Source organism: Chinchilla lanigera, unplaced genomic scaffold (genome assembly GCF_000276665.1).
Source record: "Chinchilla lanigera isolate Chin_1 unplaced genomic scaffold, ChiLan1.0 scaffold00144, whole genome shotgun sequence".
In the NCBI taxonomy this organism is placed as follows: domain Eukaryota; kingdom Metazoa; phylum Chordata; class Mammalia; order Rodentia; family Chinchillidae; genus Chinchilla; species Chinchilla lanigera.
The window spans coordinates 1,349,594-1,372,791 of record NW_004955545.1 but is presented as its reverse complement, the minus strand read 5'-3'; the positions used below and the strand labels follow the sequence as shown (position 1 = coordinate 1,372,791).

At 50.8% G+C, this 23,198-nt stretch overlaps 1 protein-coding gene across 2 annotated transcripts in view; it reads left to right on the top strand.

Moving 5' to 3' along the window:
- The window catches only part of Kcnn3 (potassium channel, calcium activated intermediate/small conductance subfamily N alpha, member 3), a 161,950-nt gene that overhangs the window by 1,398 nt on the left and 137,354 nt on the right, over positions 1-23,198 (top strand). The gene's annotated exons all lie outside the window — the stretch shown is intronic.

The window sequence follows — 23,198 nt, the reverse complement described above, 5'->3', positions numbered from 1 at the left end:
AGAGAGAGAGAGAGAGAGAGGGAGAGGGAGAGGGAGAGAGAGAGAGAGAGAAAGAAAGAGAAAGAGAAAGAGAAAAGAGAGAGAGAGGTTGGGAGAGATTGGGAAAGAATGGGAAAGATTGGGAGACAGTGACAGAGGTGTGTGTGTGGGAGGCATTTGACCAGTTATATGAACACTCCAACTTCCAATGGTTTCCTTCTTGATCTTGGGAGAATTCATTTCTCGTTTCCTGTTCAGGGGGCATCCCCATGCACTGGGTCTAATTTGCAGACTGTGTTAGGGAGGATAAAGAATCCCTTCTGAGAAATCATTTTTCCTCCTGGCTCACTCGTACTAAAGCATAACCCAGCAGCTTAACGGACCAATTAATTACACTCTGCTGTGATGTGTTTGCCAGTTCCTGTGACTTCCCCTTCTCTCCTCCCCTCCCTGCTCCACTCCATTTTCCCCAGGATAAAAAAGAAATAAATGTCTGGGTGGGGGGCGGGGATTCCATGCCGTGGCCCAAGTCTCTTCTCTCCCTGTCTTCTTCCTCTTTCCCCAAGTTTTTGTTTCCCTGTGCTTCCCAGAAAGACTTGGGGCAAAATAGAAAGACATCCATGACTTGAATCTCCTGAGGGCATCGGGATAAAAATATAGGTGGAGGAAATCAGTAGACTCTTCCCTTAGGAAGGAGGACTCAGAATAAATCTGCTGCTGCCTCGTAAACATCCCCTGATAAAAATGGCTACAGGTGTTACCCAGGCACAGCAGATGGGCGCTGCCTTGACATCAGCCAGGGTGGGGAGAGCACCACTCTCTGGGATGGGATGACGGGGATTCCCTAGTGGGTCTCAGAGAGCCTGCATCCCCAGCTCAGCCCCAGTTCTCCCCTCCTACTCCAACTCCTTCTCCTCAGGATAAATAAAGATGTGTGTGTGTGTGTGTGTGTGTGTGTGTGTGTGTACGCCCGGATGGAGAACAGCAGTCACTGGCTTTAGGGGGGCGCTGGCCCCATGGCTCCAGCCTCTCAATCCAGTCCCAAGACGGAGGAGGGGGCTCCTCCCAGAGGGAATAGAGATTGAGGAAGGTGGGTTTCTATGGATGCTCTGTTTGTGGGGCGTGGGTGGGGGGCTCCTGCTGTGGACCCGAAGGCATGGAGACTTGGAGAATCAGTGTGTGTGTGTATGCATGCGCGCGCGCGCACACACACACACACGCACGCACTTGTGCGTGTGCCTGCTTGTTGCCTGGATTTCTCTATTTATTTGTCATTTTGGGCAGGGGGTGGCTGGGCTGGCTGGCGGGTAGCTGGGAGGGGTTCAGCTGTTGGAGGCTTCAAATAGAGCTTGTTTCAGGCAGGGCACAGCTGCTGTGAGACTGTCACATTCCTTGTTGAAATCCAGTCGCAAAAACCTAGGAGGTGCTGATCGGATTTCCCCCTTCCCCACATCTCGCTTTAAGCAGCGATGAGCACACTTGCCCGGGTGGGGCAGACCTGTCAGACAACCTGAATAGCCAGTACGAAGACTTCCAGGTAGAGGGTCTCCTGGGGCCTAGCTGTTCTGCAGGGGCCGCCCCAGCCCAGGGCAGCCCTTGGAAGCTGCCTTAGTCTAAATAGCTCAAAGATGATCCCCTCTGAGGCAGCAGCGAGCAGAAGCGAGTGGGGTTTCCCCTGGAAGCGTGGCTCACTTAGTCATTGCCTGTAACGAGCTTTTGAGCTGGCGGCGGCAGCAGGTCCCTCTGCTTGCTGCTTCTCCCAACCACCTCTCTCCCGCTGGGCGCTCTGCTCTGTGAGGAGGGGTCGGCAGCCGCCCCGGGTGCAGACTTGGCTCCCTCCAGCCATCCCTTGGGGTTAAGAGTCCTTGCGGCAGGGGATCCATACAGGCTTAAGTATTTGGGGTGAGGAGACGGGGCAACACCAGCATCTCCTGTGTCAGTGGAAGCACCTAGGAAACCAGTTCTTTCCAGAGACAGCAGTTGTGCAGTTCCTGGTGTGGGATCCGTGCTCATTTGTCTGAGTGCCAGGAGAGGGAGGCCACTGGGCGGGAAGGAGCTGGCTTCCCTCCCTGGGGCAGGTGCCACTCTGATAGAGCACGAAGGGAAAGGGGCTTTCCCAGCGGTGGGGAAGACAGACTGTAGGTGAATGAAGGAAGGGGTGACTTGAGCTGGGATTTCCCCAGCAGCCTCTTTGGTTGGAGGTGGCACAGAGCAGGCAGCTCCTGAGAAGGTCCTGCTTGCCTCACTGGTGAAATGACCACTTCCTATAACCTTAGGGCTGGAATGGAGACAGGCAGGGCTCACTTTAACCTGCTCACCCAGTCACCTGCCTGTCCGTCCATCTGCATCCTCATGTTTTGAGCCATCTAATAGAATACGCATTTTCTGAGTATCTTCTCTGTGCCAGGCCTGTGGACACAAGGGGAGGGAAGGAGGGCTGGTACTCACGTCTTCCCTGGAGGCAAATGGGGTCCTGTCAAGGCATAGCACTTTAGTTAGAGTCCCTGCTCTGCCACTTCCAGTCGTGTGATCTTGGATAAGTCATACAGCTCTGCCAGCCTGTTTCTCAGCTGTCAAGTGGAGAAACTAGATTAGACGGGTGAGTGTAAGGCTCCCTATATGGTGTCTGCTCAAAAGGGGTATATGGGACCGTTACTGATGATGGTGGTGCTGAGAGGAAGAGAGATGATTTTTTATCCCCTGTGGTCTAACTCTGGCTCTAGAATCAGTCAGGAACTGGGACCTGTCAATGGAAAAGTCCTGGGACGTGACTAGTTTGGCTAGATACCTCCTGAAACATGGGTCTGTGCGGTGGGAGGTGAGTGCCTATCCCCCAGCTTCAAGGAGAAAACGGGCTGGGGAGAAGAGTTTGGGTTAGAATGAAGAACCACTACAGGAGAGTCACAGATACTCAGGTGACCCTGGGCAGGAACAATGACACTCTTGCTGGAGAGCTTGTGAGTCTGACTGGCTTCACAGACCAGTCTAAAGGCAGGAGGAGGCACAGGGTGACGCAGGTACCGCAGTCAGTGTGGCAATTCTGTATCTCTGGTGGCAGCCTCTACTCAAAGGCCCTTGCCCCTTTTTTCCTCGAATGATTAAAGATGTGCTAGCTGTATGCCTGGGCTGCTGCTTTCTGAAGCTCTCTGCTTTTCTTTCACGGGGTTGTGGCCTTTCTGTTTGCCTATCTTTGGCTGGTGTATGTTGTTGGGGAAGGAATTCATCACGCAGGCTCGGATCTCTTGAAAAGGAACATGGCATGTACCCTGAGCGTGTTCAAAGTTGATGCAAAAGGAAGCCAGTGTGAGGAGGTTGAGAAATCAGGACAGAATGATCCCCGCTCCCACCCTCACAGGCTGTAGGCGATGACACTGGCAGCTGAGTGCTGGGACATATCAGCGAGAGCAGGGAGGTGGGGCTTGTTCCCAGGCAGCTCAGACAGGAGGCGAACTCTTCCCTAGGCAGAGAGGTGCCGAGACACCCTAATGTGTTCTTAAAAGTACTGGGCTGCCCCTCAATTGAATGAGGAGGCACCCTTTTTATTGTAACAGGTGGAATTACTCTCTCTCAAGCATCAGACACTACGACAGGGCCCAATCTACAGATGCTGTTGAATCTTTGTGGTCTCTGCCTACAAACGCCCCTCTCTTGAGATTAAAGCAATGAGAATCTAGGAAATCTTTCTTCTTATTTTCTTCTAGAGCTGGTTTGGGGCATATGACCCCTTGCCTTAAGCTGCCTGCCATTCTCTGTCCTCTGGATCCAGAGAGGTAGGGGTGGGCCTGTCCTGTCCTTCCTTCTTTCCTTGTCGGCCCAAGGATTCCCCACCCCTCCCTGCCATCTTGTTGGTAGCTGAGCTGGTTCCTCTGTCCCACTGGTCAGTCACCATGGGTCTTATTTCTCTACAGCCACAGGCCCCATTTAGGCCGTGGGCTTGTCTCCCGGGAGGCTGGGGCGTGCTGGTACAGCAGGGAGGCTCTGTTTCAAGCTCAAACCAGCCGCAGCCTTACCGATCCCCGGCTCACCTCATGCCTCCCCTATCTTTTTGTCCCCACCAGCTTTTTGTCCCTCTGCTCCTCCCTGCTGCCCGGGCCTGGCCTGATGCTGGAGTGACCCAGTCTGCAGATGGAGGAACCTGCATGATGGTGTTTCCTCAGGCTGCTCTGCCTACTCCCCCGAGGAGCTTCTTTCTCCTTGCTAGTTGCCCTTTCTTCTTCAGAGCATTAGTAGGGGAGCAGGTTTCTCTGCATTCACAGAGGAGCTTGGCTCTGGTTCTACTATCTTCAAAGACAATGATGTCCCCTAGAACAGTGCCAACATCGTGCCCGTCTCTTTGCAGAGGTCAGTGAGTTCAATGCCCAGCCTCCAGCTGGAGTGATGGATAGCATCCCAGTTTTTTATTTTTATTTTTTGGTGCTGGGGATTGAACCTAGTGCAGTGCATGCTAAGCATGTGGTCTACTTCTGAGCTATATTCCCAGCTCCTCCCAGTTCTGGCAGGGTGGGCCTATCAGCAGAGGGGCAGAAGTGGCAGCTTGGCTCTGCACTTTCTGCTTGGGCTCAGGTGCCACCTGCATAGAGGTAGATGGCTATTAGAGCATATCCTCATGTTTTTGGGAAGATCCCTTGGGGTGCCATGGTTTCAGGCATGTTTGGAAAGCCAGATAAGCTTGACCCCTTCCTACAGACCCTCTTGGGGTTGACCTTCGAGGCTGCAGAAGGCAGGCAGCTCTGAGTGATCTGGCTATAGCAGGCATCCGAGAGCCAGCTGCTAAGGGCCCCAGGCCCTTGTTTAATTGTCGCAGGTCATTCTGAGTGTTTTCGCTCAGGAGAAGGCGATCGAGTTCTGGCACAGTGACACCCCTAACCCTGATGGTGGCTACTTTATTTATAATCTTTGTGGACAGTCAGCAAATGAGTCAAACATTTGTAACCCACAGGGGGGCAGCTCACTTTTATGTATGCTTTCCTTTGCATGTCATCGCACTATTTATAACTGTCCTAGGGGAAGACTTCATCACATATCCGGACTTCCCTTCCCCACGGGTGGTGTTAGGCGGGTGCTGGGCACTGGCACGATGCCTGTGGCATTTGTCCCCTGCCCAGGCTAATTAGATGGCTTTGGTGGCCTTATGTTTCCCCCATTTAGCTTTTAGGAGTGGAGATTTGTGAAACCATCATCAGAAGATCTGCTTTTAAAAAACGTAAGGTAAAGAAAAAAGAAATTTGAATCACCTATTAATGAATCTGAGATCAGGATGGAAATGTAAAATCAGAATGGAGAGCAGTGGTTCTGTTGCAGTTCTTTGTGAAACATGTTTGGAGGAGAAAAGTGAATGTATGTGTGTGTGTGTGTGTGTGATTGTGAGGGGTGGCTGTGTAGTGATAAAATACCACTTTACTCAGCTCAGTGACAGGAAGACCAGCACCTTTATTGGTAGATGTTTTTCTCCCTTTAAAAAAAACCCAAAGGGGGGAAGAGAAAGAGCGAGAGAAAGAGAGAGAGAGAGAGAGAGAGAGAGAAAGACAGCTACCTATAGCTAGCTACCTAGTCCTCTTTTAAATAATGAGTGGGGAATTCTAAGACTGTGCTGTTCTCAGGAGCCCTGGGGAGGAAAATTCTAGTGTGTTTCTTCGGGTGAGGAGAGTCTGGAGGAGGCTAATGGGTTTTAGGAGTTCCTTCCTCCCTGTGGCTCCAGCAGGAGCTCAGAGGATCTGAGAGGCAGGAGGGGTGGGGGCAGGGGACCACACAGCTTCGTTTTTTGTGCCTAGCACAGCGTGGTGAATGTTACTGTGTGACAGAGCCGAAAGGGAAGGACTGTTTGTTGAGCACTGGATGACTTTACAGCCTGGAGTCCTAGAAGCAGGTGGTGCTTGAGGCTCCCATAGCAGATGAAATCACCAGCCAGGCTGACACTGCTGGTGGGTGTGGTGCTGAGATAAGAATCTTGGCCTTGGTGACTCTTGAGTTCTGCCTTTTCCCTTACCTGCCACTGCTGGATAAACTGCCTTTAAAAAAAAAAAAAAAAAAAGAAAATTCAGTGTTAGGAATCAAATCCACAGCCTCGTTTATACCAGGGAAACCACTCTACCATTGAGCTATACTTTGAACCCAAATTGCTTACGTTCTTAAAAGAGATGAATCAAGGTCTGTAGGCCTAGAGCGGTGATGCAAACTGTTGGGACAAGGGGAGCTTTCCTGAGAGACAAGCGAGAAGGGCCGGATGGGGCAGGGAAGTGCCAGCGCAGGCCCCGAGAGAAGACAGGGTTCTTCGGGGCAGCCAGGGCAAGGGGGCCCTGGGGAGTGGCCTGGGTTAAGGGTGAGACTGTAGACAAGTCCATGCTGGGTCCTTGAGATGCCACCCATCTGGGGGTCTGGTGATACCACCCTCAGGACAAGCTGGGACACGTGGACAGCGTGGGTAGGTGTGGGGGTTAGAGAGTGAACAAGCGCCCAACTTCCTCTGGGGAAGCAGTAGGCCCCCCAAAGCTGGCTGTACACCTCCATGCACAGCTCTCTCAACCCTGGTGGTCTCCTCCCGTGGTCCTCACTCCTTTTCCAGGCCTGGCTGTGTGGTCACTTATCAGGGGTGAGCTGCATGGGTTCAGCATCTTACCTCCTGCCAGGTATTTTCACGCATGTTGTCCCTTAAGATCCCCACAATGGGTCCAGAGGCATCACAGCAAACCATATTTCATAGATGAGAAAGCAGAGCTCCACAGTTTTGTGTTTTTCTCAGGGCAGATGGTTCTAGAACAAAGCTCAGGTTTCCAGTGACTGAAACCAGCTGGTTTCCCTGGTCCAAACCCCACCACAAGCCTCTACTGGGAATTTGGGCAAGGAAACCTCTAAGGGCTTTTCTGTTGCTGGTTCTGGAATGTTCTTCCTCATTCTGAGTCCCCCTGCCCTCCTCTCTGGCTGTGCCTTGGGCCTTTGCTCAGCGGCAGCTGGTGCTGAAGGAAGGCTCGGCTCTGCTTGGAAGGAGCCTTGTGGGGGGCCTGTAGCGAGTGAGATCTTTGTCAGGTTCCTTTCCCTTGCTGGACCTTGGTTTTCTCTAGCTTAAAAATAAGACCAGACTCCTTTCCTTGCTGCAGGGTTTTATGATCTGATTCCAGATCATGTTCTATCACAAAGACAAGAGATCTGTTGTTTTCAGACTCACTTCAAATGCACATACTAGAGGGGCACCCTTTGGGCAGCAAAGGGTGATGCAGAGCTGTGATGCAGGCTGGACAGGTTCATGGTGCTGGTCCCTGGATTGGACAAGCCAGGATGGTTATGGGGGAGTAGGGTCATGGACCATGCTGATTTCCGAGTGTGAGAACACGGCACTGGGTGAAGGGTGCGAGGCAGGTAGGCAGCAAAGCCTGAAGTTTCTCCCGTGTGGAATGCAGGAAGAGGTAGGGAGGAAAGGAGCTTGGTGTACCTCAGGGCCTGTGCCTTCTCCTGAGAGGTTCTGAGCAGGGAATAAACTGCTCATGCCAGGGATATGGGCACAGTGCTGGGTTGAATCTTTAGTGAGTTGCCAGGAGCTTGGCATTCTGTGCCCTGAAGACCTAAATTCTTTTCTCAGTGATTTTAGCTGGCACAGGTGGCTGGATGTGGTAGTTAAGGGTTTAGTTCAAATCTGGACTCAGTGATGTACCAGCAGGGGCTCCTTAGGGAGTTCACTGAACTTGGAGCCTGTTTCATTGGCTGGTAAAGGGGAATCACGCCCCCTACCTGTAGCACAGTGCCCAGCACAGAGCTGGGCACACACTGATCCTTAGTATCTGCCAGCTGTGGCTTTTATTAGCGTAGTTTTTAGAAGATGCCCCCTGGAGGACATGGGGCACATGTCACCTTTGCACTGTGTAGATGACTGCAGAGGAGATGGTGTCCTCAGCAGGAGAAAGGGGCTCTGGAAGAGTTGAGCACAATCAGAATGTGCCCCACTTTTCATAAAAGGGCCTCACCTCGATGACAAACTGCCCACTTCCGTTTCTGGATGGGTCTCAGTGAGTGAGAATAAAGTGGGTTTTTCCTGGAAGGTGTGCTGGGAGTGGTGGCCTGGCCTTCTAGAGCCTTCCTACCCCATGGGGCAGTTAGTCTACACTTGGCTGTCTGTGGCCTGGACATAACTAATTGGCCATGGGCATTCAAATTAGACATGTAGAGAGAGAGCAAAAATAAACCAGTGAGACCAGGCCAGAGGCTGGGAGGCCTGCAGGGAGGCCAGGGTGCACATGATGACCAGGAAGAGGCTGAGAGCGAGGGGCTGTAGGGTGAGGACCAGCTGCAGCCGGGGGCAGAACCGGGGAAGAGCAGTATGATGCTTGTTTGAGGTGTGGTCAGGGGAACACCAGTTGAGATAGGGGTGCTTCCAGAATTCAGAAGGCTCTTTCTGCCTCTTTCACCCTGCTGGGAGCACCGGGGAAGTGGCAGTTGGTAACTTTCCTGGTAGGCACCCAGGGACATAAAGAGCAGAAGCTGTACAGGGGAGGAACGTGCCAGGAGTCCTGGGTGTGCCTGTGTGGAAGCCATATTTCTAATTTTTCTACAAGGCCTGAGGCTCAGAGAGTTTGAGTCCCAAGCCTTAAGGTAAGCCAGAATTAACACAGAATTATCACTTTTTGCAAGGTGAGCCGAGTTGTATTCTGAGCAGAGCCTTGGTGATACTAAATGAACAGCATGCAGATGATGTGTGAAATAATATGCAAATTGGCATCTGTTATTTTTGAGTTAGCTTATTGGACATTTTTCTGAAAGGACAAGAGAGGTGCTCAGTGTCAGATGAACAGGAAAACGGGATGAAAAGGCATTGTAATCTCACAGAGGCTGCATGGGCCCTTACCCCTTGGTGCTCGCAGGTACCCAGCCTGTCAGCCAGCACGCACAAAGATGGTTGTGTGGTGTTTAGCTTCAGGCTGTATGTACGTGGAGAAGCCCGTGATGGTGGTGGCTTGCGCAGGGTCACCCACTAAGCTGGAGGCATGCGTCTGCTGACCAGCCCTGGCCACCTCTCCTTGTTGACCTGTAGGTGGCTCTGGACTGTGGGAGGCCCTGTGGGGAGGCAGGAAGATGATGTCCTGGGTGTTAATTCTGGCTTACCTTAAGGCTTGGGACTCAAACTCTCTGAGCCTCAGTTTCCCCACTTACAAATAGGGCTGCTGGCGTTCACTAGCCTGGTGAGTTACCCTTGATAATGGTTGGGTAAGTGGCTAGCGCAGTGGCTGGCACATCCTAGGCTGCCAACAAATGGCGGTTCCTCCTAGTGCCTCCGTCTGAGTTGGCACCTGTTTGCCTCCTTGCAAGGTTCCACCAGCAGGGATTTTTGCCGAGCCTTTTCTCCTTTTTGGGATTTCTGATTTTAACACATTGGGACCTAGCCATTTTCTCTCTTTTCCGGCTTCCAGTGGGTAAGATGTTGCCTCCCCAAATAGCTCCGACACGTGGAAATGCCTGGAGCCGCTACCGAAGCTGACGTTACCTTCTCCCAAGGTGAGGGCTGGGGGGAGCATGTGGCTGTGGGCCTGGCCACTGGCTCCGAGGGCCTCAGTGGTGACCTCATTGGTGGGATGATGTGAAAGGCAGCTGGGGTATGTGAACCCTGTGTGGCATCATACTTGCTCTGAATGGCCAAGCTGCACAGGCCAGCTGGGTGTAGCAGGGGAAGGCGGGACAGGGAGAGTCCTCCGTACAGACTCCAAGGCCCAGAGAAGCTATGTGACATATCCAAGGCCACTCAGTGTTCTAAGTGATAAAGGTGCAGCAGGAATACACGACTTCTGCGTTTCAGCCCTTCTTTTCTTATTCTTTTTCCAATCCCTAAACGGCATAGGCTCCAGGAGTACCAAGGGCCTGTGTCCCTAAGGACTCAAGTCAGGTCTGGGTAGCGTGCTGCTTTCTTTGGGCTTCTAAAAGAGCTCAGGCTTGCCCCACAGCTTTAGGGTGGTGCCTAGCTCATTGGGTGGGTGGGCTGGGGCGGCGGCTTGTCTGAAGGGAGGTCTTTTACTTCCTTTTGCTGAGGGTGGAGCTGGAGGATTGAAAGTGGGACAGGCCTAGGGATTTAGCTCAGTGGTACAGCACTTGCCTACCATGCTCACATCCCTGGGTTCAATCCCCAGATCTGCAAAAAAATTAAAACAATTTTTGTGTGTGTGTGAAAAAGAAAGTGGCACACACCTGGCCCCCAGGGGACTCTTGTCTGTGCTGGTCACGATGACCTTTGCGTTGGCTGTTTCTTCTGGGACCTCAGTGGTCCTGGGATCATACTTAATCTTTCACAGCTGGGCCCGTGATTCCCGGCCCCTCCTGCTCCGGGCTGGACCTGATGTTTGATTCTGCCAATGCTCTTTCCCCTGCTCCCAGGAAAGGGACGGCGCTGAGCCTGGGAGAAGAGCATTTTGGCACAAGGCGCCAGGCTGGATCCACGCTGTCTGCCAGGGATCTTGAGATCCCTCAAGAGTGAAATGGAATTGATGAAGCTGAGAGCAAGTCTCTGGCGGGGGCTGACTCATAAGGGTTTCCTTGCAGGTGGCGGATGGGATCATATATAATGCTTTGTCCCTGGCAGCCCGGAGAATGCACTGCCCTCCTAGATAGAACGCAAACTCCTCTTCCGTCAAAACGACTCCAGGGTGACAAGGGGTCTTATTCAGGAGTCAGAAGAGGGGAAAGGAGGAGAGGAGAGGCAGTGAGTATTTGTTAGGGGCCAGCTGTGTGCTCCATACCTTCTCTCATTACATCCTCACAGCAATCACAAAGGTGGATGTGATCACCCCCATTTCACGGATGACAGACCTGAGCTCAGAGTGGCTAAGGGGCTTTCCCAGGAGCCGTGCAGCTGAAGCCTGAGGCTCGGGTGGCAGTTGCCTTTCCAGATCATCTCTTGGATGGGCTCGCCCAAACCAAGAAGCTGTTCTGCTCCCCTAGATCTCTCCCCCGACCGCTGCACCTCACCAATACTGGTGCCCACCCTGCCCTGCCAGCAGCCTCCCCCAGAGCCTTGGTGCATGAGCCTTGCCATGGGGCAAGGGCATCGAGAGAGGAGTGGGGCCGGGTCAATTTGATGCAGAGGCGTGTGGACCTGCAGCAGCAGAGGCGGCATGGCTGGGCTCGGGCTGGGGAAGGGCCCGGACTTGTAGGGCATGGCTGAGCCATCAGCAGCACAGGCTGTGCAGCCCTTTGTGACAACCCCAGCACCAGGCTGTGCCTAACCCCCCAGGACACTGAGAATCAATGTGTTAAAGGACTTCCTGAAGCCACACCACTGTTGAGCACGTTGAGGAAGTTGGCCTCTTTGGACCCTCAGTCTCCAGGTCTGTAAATGGGGTGACGGTGCAGGCTGTGGAGAGCAGGCGTGATGGGTATGATGTGAGTTTATTTATTTATTTATTTATTTATTTATTTATTTATTTTTGGGGTACCAGGAATCGAACTCACGGCCTCACGCTTGCCAGGCAGGCTCTGTGCCGCTGAGCTACATCTCTGGCTCTGATGTGAATTTTAAAGGGGACAAAACCACACCCACATGGCCCTGATTTGGCCCGCAGACCTGAGACTGAGGCTCTCTCCCTTCCTTTGGCTTCTCTGCCCTTCACCTCCCAAAGGCCCATCTCACCTTTGCTTGAGCCGCCCTCCCTCCAGCTGTCCCCCAGGTGGCCCTCTGCTCCTCATCTACAGGCGGAGTAGCCGGGCCTTGCAAGGCCTGCATGCTGAGCACACTGAGGTTCCTGTCCAGGCTGTGTGGCTTTGGGAGGTTGCTCCAACACACTGGTTCTTCGTGTCCTCGGGTGTGGGGCTGTTGGGAGGACCAAATGAGATGCTGCTGTCGCAGAGCGTGTGACACGTGACCCCTTGGTTAAAGATCAGCTAGTTTGTGGGTGGAGAGAGCAGCTCCAGCCAAGGCTGGGGCCACCTTGGTTTCTGGGCCTCTGTTTTGTGGTCTGGAGAATGGGAGCAGGGAGCTGGAGGAGGAGGAGGAGGAGGATGGGGATTGTCGTGACGGCTCTGGGGAGAGCCTGTTATGGGTGGCTGTTGGAAGGGTGGCCCAGGAGGGTTTATCTCCCTGCCAAGTGAAAACCTGTGAAGGCATCGTGGCTAAGTAGATTTTCTCACTAGTGGCAGACAGCTGAGAGACGGGCCCTGCTGGCCAGCCGCCCTCCCTGCTGCCTCCGCCCCACAGGCCAGCCCTTGGCAGGAGGCCCGTTTGTCTCCTGAACCCTCCTAGCAGCAGGGATTTAATTACTATAATGTAAGGAGCTGTGGCTCGAGGCCTTCTGGCAGAGGGGAAGCAGATCTGTCTTCTCACTGGGAGAATAAAAATCGATGAAAAGGAAAGGAAATGTCCTTCCCTTGAGGTGTCCAAGGCTGCTGGGCTAACGGGGAGCATTCCTGGGGCTGGGGTAGAGGAGCAGGGCTGGTGAGGCACATAGTGTTCAATTCAAGGACCCTACATGCTTGCTTTTGCCTTTCATAAGGTGACTCAGCTAAGCTGCCTCTGTTTCCCCAGTGATCCTGGCACCAAATCAGCTTGATTCAGCAGTGATAAGTCAAGTACCTACTAGGTGCTAGGCATTGCCCTTGAGCTGCTATGTCCAGCTGAGGAGAGAGCCCAGGCAGAAAAAGAGAATTTTACTCATCCAGCGAACAGTTATTGAACACCTATTGCATGCCAGCATCTTGCTAAAGCACTGTGGGTAGAAAAAAAAATAGACAAAAATCCTGGCCTTCAGGGGACTCATATTGTAGAAGGTGAACCTGGAAAGAAATGATATCAGTTAATTATATATTATGTTTGAAGAGCTGTGAAGACAAAGAAAGCTGATTGAGCAGGCAGGGGCTTGGAAGGGAGGGGGTAATTTTAAATAAACGCTCAGGGCAGGCCTTATGGAGAACCTGATCTTTGTGAAAGGAGGTTGGTGACACAGGCAGTTATCTCACGGAAGAGGAAGTAGCAATGTCAGTGCCCTGGGTCAGGACCATGCTGGACATAGTCTGTATAGCCCTGTCTAACAGAAGTGAGCCACTTTTGTCACTTAAGTTTCTTAAGAGTGATAAGTAAGAAGAAACCAGGTGTGGTGATGCACACCGATACTACCAGTAGTCTGGGAGGCTGAGGCAGGAGGATTGCAAGTCTAAGTCCAGACTGGGCAACTTAGTAACTTTGCAAGACCATGTCTCAAAATAAAAAATAAAAAGGGCTGGGAATGTAGCTCAGTGCAGAGGCCCTAGGTTCAATCTCCAGTAACACACACACATACACACATACACACACATGGAAAAAGAGAAATGTGAAGTTCATGTTAGTATTTTTTACTTAACCTGATGTAGCCAAGATATTATACATTTGATATGTAAGTAGTATAAAATTATTAATGAAAATTTGACATTCTATTTTTTATACTAAATCTTTGAAGTCTTGTAGGTATCATACACTTACAACCCATCTCAATCAGATACTAAATCTTCATTGGAAATATGTAATCTGTATGTAGGGTTTGCAAAATTTTTATTTTAAAATTTCTTTTTGTGTTTATTATATTAGTGCATGTTTACAGTCATTTTATATTCCTTGTGTGGAACTGGTACATGGACATAGCACAGCTTAATTCCTTTTTTCATTTCCTTTCCCTCCCTCCCATCTCCTCCCTTCATCTCTTGATCCCCTTCCCATTTGAGACAGATGCTGTCTCCTTACTTCCTATTATCTAGCTTTGCTTTTGACTTATAATTTGGGTTTCTCATATAAGAGAAACTCCTCAATATTTAATCTTGTGTGTCTGATTTATTTCACTTCACATTATGGTCTAGAGGCATACCCATTGTCCTACAAATGACTGAAGTTTACCCTTGATTATGGCAGAGTAGTACTCCATTGTGTGTTAATACCCCATTTTCTTTATCCATTCTTCTGTTGATGGAATTACAGACTGCTTCCAGAATTTAGCTATCTGAGTTGTGCTGCTATAAACATGGGTGTCACATGTCACTGTAATATGATGTTTTTATTTCAAGGAGATATCTAGAAGGGGGATCAAAGAAATGTCAAATGGAATGTCTAGTTTTTAGTTTTTGAGGAATTGCCATACTGATTTCCATAGTGGTTGTACGAGTTTACATTCCCACCAGCAATGTAGAAGTGTTCCTTTTTCCCCCAAAGCTACACCAGCATTTGTTATTATTTGGTTTTTTGATGATGGTCATTCTTTCTCAGGTAAGATGGAATCTCAGTGCTGTTTTAATTGGCATTTCTCAAGTAGCCAGCAATGTTAAGCATTTCTTCAAGAATTTTTGGCCATTTGTACTTCTGTGAACTGTCTATTCATTTCATTTGACCATTTTGATTGAGTCTTTTATTTTCTTGGAGTTTAATATTTTTGAGTTCTTTATATATTCTAGATATTGTCCTCTGTCTGAGGAATAGCAGGCAAAATTTTGTCCCATTCTGTAGATTGTCTTTCATTCTGTTGGTTGTTTCTTATGCTGTGCAGAAGGTTTTTAATTGGATATGATCCCATTTGTTGATTCTTGGTACTATTTCCTGTTCTGTTCAGAAAGTTCATGCCTACACCTATGACTTCAAGAGTTTTACCTATTTTGTCTTGTGGGTTGTTTCTGTTTTAACACTTAGTTCTTTGGTCTATTTTGATGGTAGTTTAGTACTTGGTGAAATATGTGGGTCTATATTCAATCTTTGGCATGTGGAAAACCAGTTTTCCTGGCACCATTTATTAAAGAGACTGTCTTTCTTCCAGTGTATGTTTTTGGCCTCTTTGTCAAAGATCAAATAATTAAATACGTTTGGAGTTGTTTCTGCATCCTCTCTTCTATTCCACTGACCTGCATGCATGCCTGCTTTTTGTGCCAGTACCATGCTGTTTTTGTCACTGTAGCTTTGCAGTATAACTTCAAATCTGCAATTGTGATGCCTTTTACTTTCCTCTTGTTATCCAGGATTGCTATTGCTTTTCTGAGTCTCTTCTGATTCCATATAAATTTTAGGATCATTTTCTCCTGGTCTGTGAAGAAGGCTGTTGATGTTTTCATGGGGATTGCATTAAATCTGTGTGTCAATTTTGGAAATATGGCCGTTTTGACTATATTGGTTCTGCCTACCCAGGAACAGGGAGTATTTTTCCATTTTCTGTGTCTTCTTTGATTTACTTTTTCAGAGTCCTGTAGTTTTGTTGTAGAGCTCTTGCATTTTCCTATGTTAATTCCTAAGTATTTAATTTTCTTTCTGCTATTGTGAATGGTATTTTTTTCCAATTTCTTTTTCAGTGGGTTCATTATTAGTGTACAAGAACACTACTGATTTTTGTGTGTTGACCTTGTATCCTGCCACATTACTGAATTTGGTTATTAACTGTGATGTTATTTTGGGTTTTCTGTGTAGAGGATCATGTCATCTGCAAACACATATCCCCTTTATTTCTTTCTCTTGCCCAATTGCTCTTGCTAATGTTTTAAATACTATGTTGAACAGGAGTGGCGATAGCAGACATCTTTGTCTTGTTCCTGATTTTAGAGGGAAAACTCAGTTTTTCCTGATTAAATGTGATGTTAGCTGTAGGTTTGTCATCAGTGGCTTTTATTGGGTTAAGATAAGGTCCTTCGATAAGATTTGCACAATTTATAATTAAATAAACACCCAAGAGGTTGCAAATGAAGTTTTCCGCTAAGTGAATAGTGCATCAGTTTTTAAATTAAAATTTGATAGTGAAATGCACGTTTAACCATTATGTCACCCAGCGCTCGAAAGCACATAGAGTTCCCAGGGCTCTTCCAGATCACTTGGAACCCACTGAACCTGTTTCCTTTAAGCTAGGAGGAGAGTGAGGGAAGGGAGCAGGAATGGTTTCTAAGATACTTTTCTTCGCCAGGCATGGTGGTGTATGTCTGTCATTCTAGCTACTTTGGAGGCTGAGGCAGGAGAATTGTACCTTTGAAGCTACCTTGGGAACTTAGCAAGACCTTCCCCGCTTCAAAATAAAAAAAATAAGAGGGGCTGAGGATGTAGCTCAGTGGTAGAGTATCCCTGAGTTCAGTCTCTCAGTATCAGAAAAAATGTCCTCTCCCAACTCTCCAGTGTCTGGTGCTGAGACCTGGACCCAGAGGATGGGGGATTGCGACCCGTGGACCAAGGACTACCTGACTTGGGCAGCCCAGGCCTGCTGGACATGGGTCTTCTGACCTGGTTCAAAGCTGACTCTTGTTGGCTGCATTACTTCAGAGATTTAATTGCTGAATCTGTCCACCTGCTACATGGGGAGATGGGGCTGCCTTGCAGGAGTTCTGTGATGTTAATGAGTGACCTTAATCCACTGACACCTAGTCAATGTTGATTCCTTCCCTCCTCACAAGTGGGATTTAGGGAATGCTTGTGAACAGGCCACTCTGCCCTGGCGGTGGAGGGAGATGGTGCAGAGGGGACAGCCAAGCTGGCCGAGGGCTGGAGAGGAGGATGTGTAGGAGAGACGGTAAGAACAGGTAGGAGGTCTCTTCCTTTTCATGAGTCCTGGGGTCTTTGTGGGATATAACTGGTCTTTGGATCAAAGATTCTCAACCAGGGTGCTTTTGCTCCCCAGGGAGATATTTTGCAGAGTCTGGAGATGTTCTGTTATCCCAGCTAACGGAGGGATGTTACAGGCATCTAGTGGGAAAGGCCAGGGATGCTCACTGCAACAAAGGATTTCCTGGCCCCAGATGTCCATGGGGTGAGGTTGAGGGAGGCCGCGTTAGGTGACTCATTCTCACGGGCGTGTCACAAGGACACATGAGCAGATGAGCGAGGGTGCTGTATCAGCTGCAGTTCTACTCCTTCTGCCCCGTTTCCCAAGGGGCAGCCGTGTGTCATCAAGGACCAGAGTCTGATGAATTCAAGTGCTGATGCCTCAGGCCTCTGTAGGGTTCTTGGTTTCTGTAGGGTTCTTGTCTTTCATTTCTGGGAAATCTCATGTGTGAATGGGCGAGGCAGGGACCACGTGGGAGCCCATGTGGGGAAAATGCTCTGTCCTCTGGCATGTACTGGGAACAGGAGGCAGTGGGATGAGGAACTTTGTAGCCCAGTCCTGGGTGAGGGCTCTGGAAATGCTCCCCTGGTCCCTGTGAGGCCGCATGGCATGGCTAACCTCCCTGGCCCACTTCACCTTGCCTCTTGGTTTTTGTTTCCTTGAACAGGTGGAGCTGAAGTCTCCATGTGGGGAGATGGAATGTGCAGGAAAATGCAGGGCTATTATTTCTGTCTGCGTGAGCGGGAGAGAGAGCTTGCTGAGTGGCAGGTTTCCCAGAGGGCTGGGGAAGCAGAGGGTGTCAGCCGGGGCATTGCTTGAATCCTTTGGTGAGTAGGCCGGGAGTCACCTCATGAGTGGCCACCATGGGAAGCAAGGGCTTGTGCTGAGCCAAGGACCAGCGCCCTGGAAGGACAGGACTTGCTATCAGGGAAAGATCTGCACCAATACCTTGAAGCTTGAAGATGTTTACTGGGAAGAATTTCACTGCTGCTCCTCTGTGCCAAGTGCTGGCCCTGGAGATGTTGGGGACACAGAGATGGACAGCAGGATTGAGGGTGTGTAGGCTGCCATAACTCAGAGGCAGGCAGGCTGGGATGAGTGCCATACAGAGGAACAACATCATGCCTGCCTGGGTATTACTGTCCAGGGGCTTCACAGAGGGATGGGGGCCTGAGCTGTGGTTTAGGGTTTCATGAGACAAAAAGGGGGTTTCTGAGTGGAAGGAACAGTAGGGACAGAGTGCCAGGCTTTGCAGGGGGCAAAGGAGGCAGGTTTTCCTGAAAGGCAGAACAGAAAGAATCAGGAGACCCTGTTTGTGGCGGCTTCTCGCAGCAGGGTGAGGAGTTGGCACTTTGGCTCAAAGGCATCCGGAGCCCAGGAAGGTGTCTGAGCAGAGCAATGGTATGGTGCAGCCACAGCACGGAGGACAGATTTCAGAAAGGAGAGGCTGGAAGCAGTGCCGTGTTCCTCTCTACAGAGGAGAAATGAAGGCTCTCATACAGCTGGAGGTGATAGGAAGGGAAGACAGGGCGACAGCTGGGCACCGGGGGCGGGTGACACATTGGGCTTCATATTTCTCACCCCTGAGTGTCCGACCCTAGGTGAAGGTGGATGTGAGTGCCGTGGCTTGGTCACCCTATGGCTGTGCTCAAAATCTAGCCCTTTCTTGGAGGATGGGAAGCAGTCAGGCAACTGCTGGCTCCGGAGAATGGCGTGGCATGGTCCCCACACCAGCTGGCAGCAGCTGGCAGCAGCTGGCGCCAGCGCCCTGGCTGGGGGGTGGGCTCCTTCTAGGATCCCTTTCTGCTGGCTTCTAGCCAGGCCCAAGGGAGATGGACTACACCCTCTTCCCATTTGCTTTCAAAGCTACGGGAGGAATGGGTGTGGGAGAACCGCAATAGCATGCTGGAGCCAGCTACTCTGAGGCTCACGGCCTTGCATGGGCAGTGTGTGGCTGGACCAAGGACAAGTTGCCTGGTCTCCCTAAGCCCTGTGTGTATGAAGTGGAGATATGGATGCTTATTCTTGGGGTGGTTGTGGGAGAAGATTAAATATGAACACAGGTGTGTGTTCTTGGCTCAGTAATGGGCGCTATTCTGACTTGGCAAGATGGGGTTGGTGAAGAACTAGATATGATAGGTGGGGAGGGGCAGGCCTGGGCTGCCTTTAAAAAGGGTGAAAACCTGGGAAGCCTGTGTTGGCTTTGAAGGACTGAGAGGAATCCTGGGAGGAATCCTGGGAGGAACCTGAGGTCTTCTAACCTTGGCTCACATCGGTGACCCTCGCTGTTTACTTCAGGACCCATGCTGGCTGGCCAGCCTCCAGCTGTGCTGGCATTGTTGGTGACTCCTCTTGGTTCTCAGTGCCTCTCCTGCCGTGGCATTTCCCAGAGGCTCTCTGGACCTCTGCCCAGGGCTCCAGCTGGGTCCTGATCCAGCTCAGGCTCCAGAGAGAAGTGAACCCTGGATTTAATACCACTGACCTGATGTTCACCCTGGCTCTGCACCTTCGCTCTCAGTGTGACCTGGATGGATGTGTGGGCTCTCCGAGGGGCAGTACCCTCCTGCCCAGAACCAGGGTGGAGATGCTTCTGGGATCGTCATGAGAGGAGGATATTATGGTGCCAGCTCAATGCCTGGCATTTAGGAGCCTCTGGAAATGTGGCGAATAAATATGGATGAGTCAGGCAGGGGCAGCAGGGACTGGTGGGTGAGAAGTGGTCTGAGGGGAAACCAACCTGTAGATGTGGCATTGAGGGGCCAGGCAGACCCAACTCACCTCCTGGCTCTGCCACTTACGAACAGAACTCTGTGCTCTGGGGTCTCCGTTGACTGCTATCTGTGTGGTGGTAGCGATGGAAGGTTGGGCCTGGGGACTGCCCTGAGGCCCACGTCACAGCACGGTGATGGCCTGGTTGGATCCACAGCACCAGCAACATGCAGAGTCCGTAATCAGCACTCGTCTCTCCTTCATAGGCACAGTAGGTCCCCGAAGGGTAGTTCCCAAATGCTTTGATTACCCCCCACTGTGGCAGCGCAGAGACATGGAGCTTCTAAAGGTCAGGCTTTCTCTCTGCTCAGACAAAGGGACAACTGAGGCCAGATGCAGCCCTGCGGCACTGGCTGAAGCCAGCTAAAGGCTCTGGTGCCGGAGTGGTGGGGCTCTCTCTGTTCTCAGAGCAAAGGGTGAGGGGGAATGTTGCCTGTACAGAATGTAAAGAAACAAATAAGACCGAGTCAGTCTTATTGTCACCGTGCCCTGGCACCTCTGAACAGGGCAGTGATAAAACTGTGCTCCTGTCAGGGGCAGGTGCTCCCCCAGCGTGGAATGCGGCTGCCTCTGCATCCTCCTGGAGAGCGCTGCGGTGGCTGTAAATATCAGGGAGGAAACGGAGCCCTGGCAGAGGGAGCCCTGATGATCTGGAGAGCAAGCCGGTACTGATTGCAGTGGCGGCCTGGATTTGGGGCCCAGGAGACCAGGGAGGGGGAGGGGATCTCATTCTGAGGGGAGGGCAGAGGAGCAGGGGAGTCAGTGCAGGGAATGGAAGTGACAGCTGTGGGCTCTGGATGGGAGAGGCATTGTCTAGGCCCTTGGGCATGGGTAGAAGAAGGCATATTCTATCTTTCTTGGGCTTGCTAGGAAGGCAGCGCTGAGGGGTTCAGGGAGAGCCCCTGGTCAGGAGTCTGGTGCTGGCTGGTGCTGGCTGGGGTGGGCACCATGCTAGTCTACTCTCTGGGGAGCTACTCTGCTCTCCAAGAGGGCTTGGCCTCTTGATTATAGGAAGAAAGGACCCAGGGTGGTCCTCTGGGTTTGGGGAGGGTGAGATTTATATTTCCCTACCCTTGATGCAGAGATGTGCTGAGGACCATACTGAACACTTTTAGAGGAGTATGGCTATTATTCAGACAGGTTTCTTTGCAGGGTGTGGAGGGGCTGCTGTAGAAGGATTGTGGGCACATCTTTCGCCAAACTGGAGGAGGCTCAGTGGATGTGCAAGAGGACAGGTGTGTCCCTGGGGCTGGCTGAACATTGTGTGTGTGTGTGTGTGTGCTCGCTTGCACGCTTAGGGGCATGGCATCTGGCATTGTTCAGCCCCTTTCCTGGCTGAACTCTTAGTTGACCTCGTGCTGTAGCAGCAATGGGGAAGCAGACAGCTGCAGTTCCTGGTGTACCTGAAGGTGTGTGGTAGTCAAGGTGGACCTCAGCGGTGACCCTATAGTGAGAAGATCAGAGACTTTTGGACATGGGGGTGTTAGAGTCCCTTTTCTGGATCTGCTCCCAAAGGCAAGTGCATCTGGTTCCTTTTGGAGCTCATCTGGAACCGGGAAGTAGGCTGGCTGGTGGTTGTCTGGGGCTCCTGAGGCTGAGCAGCCAAGCTAAGCCCAGCCCACAGGCAATTCCCAGAAACTTGTGGCACTGTCAGATCCTTGGCTGGATGCTGAGGAGTTGGCAAGAGATACTGCAGGAATCACAAACAGGTTTTATCTAAGTGTCAACTCTGAACAATTGGTACCAGCTGCCAGAAGGGCTGTGATGGGAAGGATTCTGAGGTGCTATTCTGAGCTGGGTGGGAAGCATGCTATGATTGATTTGTGATGCCTGTCCTGGCAAGAGACAGGGCACAATGCAAGGGTGACTGATTTGTTATGTCTGTCCTGGCAAAGGGATAGGGGCAATGGCAAGGCACTTGCCAACTCTGGTGTAGTGGAAATACAGAGTCTAGATTTGATCGTAGGTGAATAAGTCTCTGCTTATTACTAAATGGTAATAAAATGCTGTCCTTCCAACCCATGAAGCTTATTGTGGGCCTTGATTCTTTTTTTTTTTTTTTTTTTTGGTGCCAGGAATTGAACTCAGGACTTTGTGCTTGCCAACAGGTACTTGTGCCACTGAGCTATATTCCTGGCCCTGGGCATTGATTCTGATAGTGGGATAAAAGCAATTTGTAAAAAGACTTAAACAGTGATAAAAATGCATAGCAAGGATTTTGTTATTGAATTATCCACCAATCCAAAGTGACTTCACAATAATAAAATCTACAGCTTCTACTTCCTCTACTCCACTGGGCACCGTGAGATAGCCTGAGTGTGCACGGCCCTTCGTGACATCATATGTAACTGGTGTGTTACCTGGGACCCTGGCCCCTGATAGACTCTTGGCTAAAGTGTCAACTATATGTCTGGTCACTTTCCTGACAAGAAGTCACTTCATTACTGCCACAGACTCTCTCCCTAACTTAAGATTTGGAGACCATTATTGTGTTTAATGAGAAAAATAATATCTCTCTGTAGAACTGTGTCTCTTGACTCTCCATTAAAGGTAGCAGAATTGCTTTATAAAGTCTAAAAGCCTGACAAGAGCACGTATTAATAACGCATGAATTATGCAAATATGTATGTAGTCATTTGATTTGCATAATGGAGGGGGTGGGGGAAGGCTGGGGAGGGGAGAGAGTGTGTCGGGTGAGGGAGCCTGCCCAGATCTATGCATACTGACGGACTCCACTCACCCCTCTGGGTGAGCCTCCTCCTCTGCACCCCTGCTGCTGCTGGTGGGATGGTCCTCAGCCCTTCCGGCTGGCCTGCTGTCAGTCAGCCGGCAGCATCCTCCCTCTTGCAGGCGGCCACCAAGCCAGGCTCAAATGGCCCTCTGCTTGCTTCTTGTGCAGAGCTGGCTTCATTAAACCTCACAGGTGCCCCTCCATGTGCAGACAGCTTTCCCGAGAAGTCCCTGGGGTCATTATTTCTCCAATGTCTGTCTTGCCGAGGCGTTGGGCTATGTTAAGTGAGACTGGAATTGTAACTATTGCCAAGTGCCTTGTCCTCAAGCTCCATGGGATGCCAGTGGGGTTCTGGAACGAGGGCTCCCACTGACCCCTCTCACCTGTCTACGTCCTCTCTGGGCACTTTCGACTCTAGGTTTGAAGGGCTTTAGGCTCTGGATCCAAGGGCCTCCACCTTTTTTTTTTTTTTCCCTTTGGTACTAGGGATTGAACCCAAGGCTCCCTCACTGAGCTATATTTCTAGTCCTTTATATTTTATTTTGAGGTAGAGTCTTGGGAAGTCATTAAGTTGCCCAGGCTGGGCTTAAACTTGAGATCCTCCTGCCTCAGCCTCCCAGACTGCTGTGATTGCAAGTGTGTTCCATCACACTAGGCTAGGTTCCCGTCAGCCTCCCTGAACCCTCACTAATCTTAGGGCTTTGGATCTGACAAGGCTGAGGTTGGAACTGAAGGTGCTTAAAGGCTTAGTCCAGTGGGTCCTGCCTGGAAGCCTGGGTTGGGAGAGGATGAAGCATGGGGAGTGGCCAGGCAGCTGGCTTCTCCAGAAAGCACTAGGTCTCTGGGGCGCCGCCTTGTTCTAGGGAGTGGGGGTGGGTGGAGAGATGCAAGGAGCCAGCCCTGATTGGGGTGGGCGGGAAGGGATCAAACTTCTCCAGCGTAGTTCCTGGGGAGCCTGCAATGACTGCACATCTGCAAACAGGCTAGCACTCTGTTCAGCCTGGCATAGACATAGCCAGGAAGCACCCAGAGTTAGGCCTGGCTCACGACACACCCTAGGACCACACAACAATAAAAGCACGCATGGCTCTCATTTACTGAGCTCCTACTGTAAGTACCTGGCTCTGTGCTAAGCTTATTGATGTGTATCATCTCATTGAGGATTTATGATGACCTCTTGAAATCACTGCCCTTATCACTCCATTTTATAGATGAATACTTTG